We start from the raw sequence: 8,944 nt of genomic DNA on the forward strand, positions 1-8,944 counted from the left end.
CCCATAGGGCTGCCTACGCATCCCCTTCTAAACGGGAATTAGGTCAGGGCTAGTTCAAATTACATCATATAAGGAAAGCATAAAGATCACACATAGTAACGCTTGACTGCATCTGAATTGATCGGCTTTGGCCAGACTTCTCCGTCCATTTCTGCGAGTATGAGGGCTCCTCCTATCAGAACCCGGTAAACCATGTATGGACTCTGCCAGTTGGGAGAGAACTTCCCTTTGGCTTCATATTGATGTGGAAAAATTTTCTATAACACCAACTGTCCCGGTGTGAACTGTCTCGGCTTGACTCTTTTGTTGAAGGCTCTGGACATTCTATTCTGATAAAGTTGACCATGACAAACTGCATTCATTCTTTTTCTATCTATAAAGGCTAGTTGCTCGTAACGACTTTTCACCCACTCTGCATCGTCGAGCTCAGCTTCCTGCATGATCCTTAGGGAGGGAATTTCTACCTCAGCGGGAATGACTTCCTCTGTACCGTAAACCAGCATATATGGGGTTGCCCCGGTTGATGTGCGGACTGAGGTGCAGTACCCCAGTAAAGCAAATGATAACTTCTCGTGCCACTGTTTATGCTTTTCTATCATTTTCCTCAATATCTTCTTGATATTCTTGTTGGCGGCTTCTACGGCCCCGTTCATCTAAATTCTGTAGGTTGTGGAATTCTTGTGTTTGATCCTGAAGGTTTCACACATCGCTTTCATCAAGTAGCTATTGAGGTTGGAGCCATTATCAGTAATGATCGACTCTGGAATTCCGAATCGACAAACAATGCGGTCGCAGACAAAGTCTGCCATGACTTTCTTGGTTACTGCCCTGTAAGATGCTGCTTCGACCCATTTGGTGAAATAGTCGGTTGCTACCAGTATAAATCTGTGTCCATTGGAAGCGGCGGTCTCGATTGGTCCAATAACATCCATCCCCCAGGCGGCGAACGACCAAGGTGAACTTGTTGCATTAAGTTCATTTGGAGGTACCTTTATCATGTCTCCATGTATCTGACGGTGGTGGCATTTCAGGACATACTGAATGTAGTCCGTTTCCATAGACATCCAAAAGTAACCAGCCCGGAGTATCTTCTTGGCTAAGACAAAACCGTTCATATGTGGACCGCAGGTCCTGGCATGAATTTCCTCTAGTAGCTTGGATGCTTCCTTTGAGTCGACACACCTTAATAGTCCCAAATCGGGAGTCCTCCTATACAGGATTCCTCCGATGTGAAAGATATTGTTCGACACTCTTCGAAGTGTGCGTTTTATGAGTGGGGTTTGCAAATTTTGGGTACTCGCCTTTTGCCAAATATTCCTTGATATCATGAAACCAAGGCTTTCCATCAGCTTCTTCTTCGACGTGGGCACAGTAAGCTAGCAGATCATGGATCTTTATTGGAATGTGATCAATGAAGTATTTGCCTGGATGCTGTATCATGGATGATAGGGTAGCCAACGCATCTGTGAACTCATTCTGGATTCTGGGAACATGCTGAAATTCCGTCTTTGTGAACCTTTTTCTCAATTTCTATACATGATGCAGGTACGGGAGTATATTGGAGTTCTTGGTTGCCCATTCTTCACGCACCTGATGTACGAGCAGGTCCGAATCTCCAATCACTAGTAATTCTTGAATGTTCATGTCAATGGCCATCTTGAGCCCTAGGATGCAAGCTTCATACTCGTCCATGTTGTTGGTGCACGGGAACCTAATTTTGGCAGACACCGGATAATGCTGACCGGTTTCTGATACTAGGACTGCTCCTATGCCAACTCCTTTGAAATTTGCTGCTCCATCGAAAAACATTCTCCAACCGTCATAGGATTCTGCAATATCTTCTCCTATGAATGATACGTCTTCATCAGGAAAATACGTTTTTAGGGGTTCGTATTCTCCATCCACAGGATTCTCAGCAAGGTGGTCTGCCAGTGCTTGTCCCTTGACCGCTTTCTAAGTTACGTAAACAATGTCGAACTCACTCAAGAGGATTTGCCATTTGGCTAGCTTGCAAGTGGGAATGGGCTTCTGAAAGATGTACTTCAAAGGATCCATCCTTGATATGAGATACGTGGTATAGGCACAAAAATAGTGCCTCAGCTTCTGAGCTACCCAAGTTAAAGCACAAAAGGTGCGCTCTAACAGAGAGTATTGGGCCTCGTACGGGGTGAACTTCTTACTGAGGTAATAGATGACCCGCTCTTTCCTCCCTGTTTCATCATGCTGCCTTAGAACACAACCGAACACTCCATCTAATACTGCAAGGTAGAGTAATAGAGGTCTACCAAGCTCGGGCGGGACCAAGACTGGTGGTGTTGACAGGTATTCTTTGATTCTGTTGAAAGTCCTTTGGCAGTAATCAGTCCATTTGGTAGCAGCGTCCTTCTTCAACATCTTAAAGATTGGCTCACAAATAACCGTAGACCGCGTTATGAATCGGCTGATGTAATTGAGCCTTCCCAAGAAGCTCATCACATCTTTCTTGTTCTTTGGTGGTGGTAATTCTTGAATAGCTTTGACTTTTGATGGATCCAGTTCTATTTCTTGGTGACTCATAATAAACCCGAGTAATTTCCCATCAAGAACCCCAAATGCGCATTTTGCGGGGTTCAGTTTCAGGTTGTACCTCTGCAATCTATTGAAGAACTTCCTCAAATCTTCCATGTGATCAGTGGCCTTCTTGGACTTGATGATGACATCATCTACATATACCTCCATCTCCTTGTGTATCATATCGTGGAAAAGGGTGGTCATGGCCCTCATGTAGGTGGCCCCTGCATTTTTTAGCCCAAACAGCATCATCTTGTAATAATACATTCCCCACGGTGTAATGAAAGCCATTTTCTCAGCATCTTCTTCATCCATCCAGATCTGATGATAATCAGCGAAACAATATACAAACGATTGCAACTCATGCTTGGTGCAATTGTCGATCAGGATGTGTATGTTTGGAAAAGGGAAGTCTTCTTTCGGACTGGCCCGATTAAGATCTCGGTAGTCGACACAGACTCTGACCTTCCCGTCATTCTTTAGTACTGGTACGATGTTGTCTAACCATGTCGGGTATTCTACTACCCTGAGAACCTTAGCTTTGACCTTCTTAGTAACTTATTCCTTGATTTTTAGACTCATATCAGGCTTGAACTTTCTGAGCTTTTGCTTTACCGGTGGACATGTTGGATCGGTTGGAAGTTTGTGAGCCATAATAGATGTACTCAGACTAGTCATGTCAACATACGACCAGGCGAATATGTCCTCATATTCTCTTAGAAATTCTGTGTATTCCTTCTTTTTTGACGACGATAAGTAAACGCTGATTCGTGTTTCTTTGACGTTTTCTGCATCTCCCAGGTTAACAACTTCTGTCTCGTCTAGGTTGGACTTAGGTCTATTCTCAAAATTCTCAACTTCCTTAACAATCTCTTCTGTTATGTCATCTTCCTCTAAATCTATGTCCGTTTGTTGCGTAGTCTCATTGCATGTAATAGTCATTGGCTCATCAAGGTAAGTAATAGTAATGCTGTATAAGTAAAGTAATGAGAGAAAAATAATAATAAGCGTCAAATTATAAGAAAAGTTAAAATGCTTGGATAAATTGCATAATTGTTTTGGAACATTAGAGCTCTTATTGCGGAAATTAAAATGCAAAATAAAATCATTTAGTAAATAAAACAGTGCATGATCCTTGTTTTAACCTTGCTACCCCGAGGCTCGTCGGGCTCTAGTTGTCCTGAATTGAGGCATGCTCCTCTGCTTACAGCCTATATGGAAGGGCCTTCCTCCCCCTCCCCCACGAGAACAACACAACAGTCCATGCCATTGTCTTCTAAGAACAAGTACTTCATCGCTGCTAGTGCTTCTTCTTCATCTGACCCATAAATAATATCGGTCGGTTGGAAAGTCTGCTCCAGATGTGGTATCGACTGCTCAAGTGGATAGTAATGACCGCACCATGGTGGTGACCAGTTGTTGAATTCTTCCAAGGTGTACTCATATCCCAGACCGAAAGTGGTGCCATGCTTCTTGAGTTTTATGGGCTTAGTGATTCATTGGAGGTTCTTGCCGAGCCCTTTGCTAGGTTCGTACCCACTCCAATTTAGTATACTCTCAATCTTGTTATCCCACCATTTGTCTTTGTCAACAACATTTACCCGTTCGATGTGATGGTAAGTCTCTCCACCTAGCTTCTTTCTTCCTTCGATTAACAGAATGGTCTGGCAACTGTATATAGGGTTGCTACCGTCACCGTGAATGATCACCTCCTGGTGATTCCATTCAAACTTTACCTCCTGATGCACTGTTGATGCTACGGCCCCAGCAGCATGAATCCACGGCCGTCCCAACAGTAGATTGTAAGATGCTGGCATGTCTATCACTTGGAAATCAATGTCGAACCAAGTTGGCTCCATTTGCAAACACAAACTAATCTCCCCAATGGTGGACCTTTGGGAGCCGTTGAAAGCTTTCACATTGATAGCTTCCTCCTTTATTTCATGCAGTCCCTTACCCAACCAGCGGACAAATGTTGAGTTTGGACCTTCCATCGATCAGGATTCTGGTGATAAAATAGTCTTCGCATTGCACGGTGATGTGTAGCTCTTTGTTGTGACCCAACCCTTTAGGTGGCAGCTCATCCTCATGAAAAGTAATTTTATGACTTTCCAATACCTGTCCTACCATGTTAGCCATTTCCCCACCAGTGATGTTGTTTGGCACGTATGCTTCACTCATCACCCTCAACAGAGCATTCTTGTGTGCCTCAGAATTTTGTAGCAAAGCAAGGATGGAGATTTGCGCCGGTGTTTTGTTCAACTGGTCAACGATCGAGTATTCCTTGGCCTGTATCTTTATCCAAAAATCATCCGGCCCTGTCTCAATGATGGGTAGCTGATTGGAGGCCTGCTTGCTTGACTCAGCTAAGTGTTCAGGGGTATAAACTCTGCCAGTTCTTGTCATACCCTGTGCCGCAATAGTTTCTTCAAACCTAACCTTGCCTTTACTCTTTGCCTCGGCTGTATGTCGACATCGCCACTAGAGTTGGCATGGATATCTTTACTCTGAATAGAGCATGTGCCTTGGGTGGTAAAACTGCAACTTCAAATGCTGTGGGTGCATTTGCTGGAGACACGAATTCGACTTCAATTGGTGCTAGTGTCTTTGTAGATGACGTTGCTTCAAACTCAAGTGGCACGAACATATTTACCTCGACGTCCCTAGAGGGATGAATCTGGACCACGATCGGATTAAGAGTAACTATTGGCTTCTTTGGGTCATCACCTTCTTCTATCAATCTGATTGATCCCTCGGGATCCCAATCATCCTCTATTTCAATCATGTGGATGCCTCCACCCTTATGGTCTGTCAAAGGGTTGTTGCAGACATTTGGAGCGGGTTCCTTTGCCACAATAATCTTACTATCAATCAGAGACTGGATCTTGTTTTTCAGAGAACGACATTCATCGATGGTGTGGCCCTTCATGCCGAAATGGTATGCATAGGATTTGTTCGGATTAACCCACTGAGAATGGTTCTCAGGAGTTGCAGTAGGGATGGGGATGCCATAACCAGCAGCTTTGAGTCTCTTGTACAATTGGTCAATAGGTTCAGCAATGGTTGTATATTGATTTGGAGGTCTGCGATCAAAATTTGGTCGAGGTCTAGGGAAGTTTTGGCGTGTAGGAGGTGATTGATAGTGGGATAGTTGAGCATTGTAGGTTTGGTAAACATGTGTGGGTTGCGATTATCTGGGTGAAGTAGGATTATATGCGGGAGGTGGAAGTGATTGATAAGTGGGTAGTAGAGTTTGGTAGGAGGGTGAGGGTGTTTGGTAGTTCAGAGTTGGTTGATATGTGAGTGGAGGTGTTGGGTAAATTTGCTATTTGACATGAGATTTGGTTCTCTGTGCAACCATTACGGCTCCTATGTCCCTTTTCTTGGACACACCACCTGACTGCAAGGCCTTATTTGTAGCTTGCAAGGCCTCGGAGTTTGTAACCATACCGCTTTTGATGCCCTCTTCAATCCTTTCACCCAACTTGATAATGTCAAAAAATTTATGGCTCTCGATCATCATTAGTCATTCATAATACTGCGGGTCCAGAGCCCGGACAAAGAGTTTGTTCATTTGTTCCTCCTCTAAGGTAGGTCTGACCTTAGCAGCTTTAGACCTCCAGCGAGTGGCATACTCGCGAAATGTTTCTGTAGGCTTCTTCATTAGATTTTGAATATAGAACACATCCGGCACATTTTTTGTGTTAAACCTAAACCTGTCCATAAATTCGGACGCCATGCTTACCCAACTTGACCATTTCTTTGGATCCTGGCTAATGTACCAAGACAAAGTACCTCCCTTCAAGCTCTTCATGAAAAGCTTCATGCAGATTCTCTCATCTTTCCCTACTCCAACCAGCTTGTCACAGTACGTTCTCAAATGGACCCTTGGATCCCCTGTACCATCAAACATTTCGAACTTCGGAGGTTTGTACCCCTCGGACAGTTCGACATCGGGCTGTATGGAAAAATCTTCATAGTTCAGCCCTTTAATTCCCTTGCTTCCTTCAACGCGTTGAATTCGGCTAGTCAATTTCTTAAGTTCTTCAACCAAATTTCTGATGAGCAAATCCTTGTCATCAGACTTGGGTGTGCTTGAGATGGGTTGGGTAGACTGTGGCATAGTCTCCACGTAGATAAGGGTGTTATGGTGTGTGTGAAAGTTGTCATTTGTGGGGTTTTGGAGTTCTGGCATGAGTAACGGGGTGTCGTTTGAGGTATGACAGGTGTTGCAGTGATGGTGAGGTGCGAGATGGTTTTGTTGCTTTGGGATATTCTGTGATGGTGTGGGGTTCTGAGCATTTAGGAAATTGATATCTGGAGTTGTGAGGGAAAATGATAGATTTGCCAGATTCCGAACCTGATCAAGTTCTTCTTGGAATTTCAGCAGCTTTGTTTGAGTTGGGATGCATTTTATTTGGAAACCTGAGTACCATGACCATGAGTGACCTCTACCCGTTCAGATGAGTTCTCATTTCTGACATTGTTCAAATCTTCCATCTTCCTTTTGTTCTTGTTTTTGACAGGACTAAGAGGAGGAGTGGGTGGAGGGCCCCTAGATCTCGTGGAATAAGATGATGTTGCCAGAGTGCACAAACTAACCTTTAGGGAGGGGAATAATAAAACAAAAGTAAAAACAAAAGGGTAACAAGTTAGTGAGGATCATAAAAATGTTGCGATATTTAAACACATAGTGCGGAATGTAAAACGTTTCCTAATTTGGGAACCTCTTTGTGCTTGAGGTAAGCCTAGCGATAAATTAATTTGGAGAACTTAGAATGCTAAATGCCTCATTTTATTGATAGAAAATAAGACGAATCCCAAATCGACACTAAACAAATAGGAAATAAATGTCACTAATGGCCATTGGCCTTATTTTATAAAGAAAAAAGACAAACTCCTATCTATTTGGTCCTAGAAGGACCTTCCCCAGATTCGGCATCCTTAGTTCTGTCGAACAGCTTTTCCAGCTCGCGAAGTCCCAGCAATAGGTAGGCTCTGGCTAGCTGTTTGCCTTATTTTCTTTTATCATTTTGGCAGTCTTCGACCCTTTTGAGAAACTTTCTTTCTAATTCCACTATGCCTCGCTCCAGTTATTCCAGTGGCTTGTTGGCACTGACAACCATATCCTTCCATTCCTCAATCAGTTTCTTGTTGGCTTCTTGTATGTCCGGTGCTCACTTTCGCACTCACGGATCCTCTTGCGCAGTTGGTTGTATTTGACCTATGCCTCGGCCCTTTCATCTATGATCCTATGGCCCCTAGCAAACCCTGGCTGGCCCAAACCATCGTGATTATCTTCCAACCAGCCTGAATAGTAAGGAGGGCAGCCAGCGTGGTATCTTTCTGGCTCGATGGTATCTCTCCCCATGACGATCTTGCAGTGCCACATATGTTGAGCTTGGCACTTATAAGGACTGTCCTCATTCTGGAAGTCAGCCCGGAAATGACTCATCTTCCCTGGTATAACCTGCTTCCTACCAGCTTGCCTCATAACCCGGAGAGGGACGCAATGGTATGTTCCTCTGAGGCCGATCAATATCAAGAAAGGTGCATCTCTGGATTAGGCGATGAATTCCTCGATAAGAAACCACTCAAGCATCTATTGTACTTGGTCCTCAGTTAGATTATTAAATAGCTCTACCCATCCTTTGGTATCTTCTGGCTGAGCGAACCTATTGGGCATGTAATTCATTCGCCTTGGATGATGGAAAGCGATATGATCATCCCAGTCCCTTCGCTGAATCTCTTGTTGATATTCACCCCTTTGGAGATGCTCCATGAGCCAGAGTTGAAGTAGAAAATTGCAGCCTTCGAAGTGTTTGGCTCCTTGTTGACACTTTTCCAAGGCTCGGTATATTTCCACAATGATCATGGGCACAATGCTGAAGGGTTGCCCACCAATTCCTTCCATTAGAGTCTTAGTTACCATATCTAGCATGGTGTGGATTCTTGCTTTCTTCATTAGAAACACGATCAACCCTAGGAAACAAAACATGAATACAAAGACTCTTCGGTGAATGTGCCCCAATGATGTGATGGCAAACTTGTCAGGATAGGTATGGTAGGATTTGCTGTGCCCGTACCTCTCATACAAATAGTTAAAAGGGATGTAGGATTCTTTCAAACATGGCAGTTCTGGGTTCTTCTTCAAACCCATCATTTTGAGGAAGCCCCTACCCTTGCGGTTCTCAGGCATTAACAAATCCAGAGTTTCCCATACCATACCGGCCAATCCTCTTATCTTCTCTAGCAAGGGTGTCATCTCAATGTCCCCTAAGAAGAATACATCCCTCTCACAATCCCAGAACAAAGTAGCAGCTTCTATGATCTTGTTGTTAGGTTGGATCTCTAGGAGACAAGGCAGATTTCCCAAATATTTTTGAACAAGAGT

Source organism: Nicotiana sylvestris, chromosome 12, assembly GCF_000393655.2.
Source record: "Nicotiana sylvestris chromosome 12, ASM39365v2, whole genome shotgun sequence".
Taxonomy (NCBI): domain Eukaryota; kingdom Viridiplantae; phylum Streptophyta; class Magnoliopsida; order Solanales; family Solanaceae; genus Nicotiana; species Nicotiana sylvestris.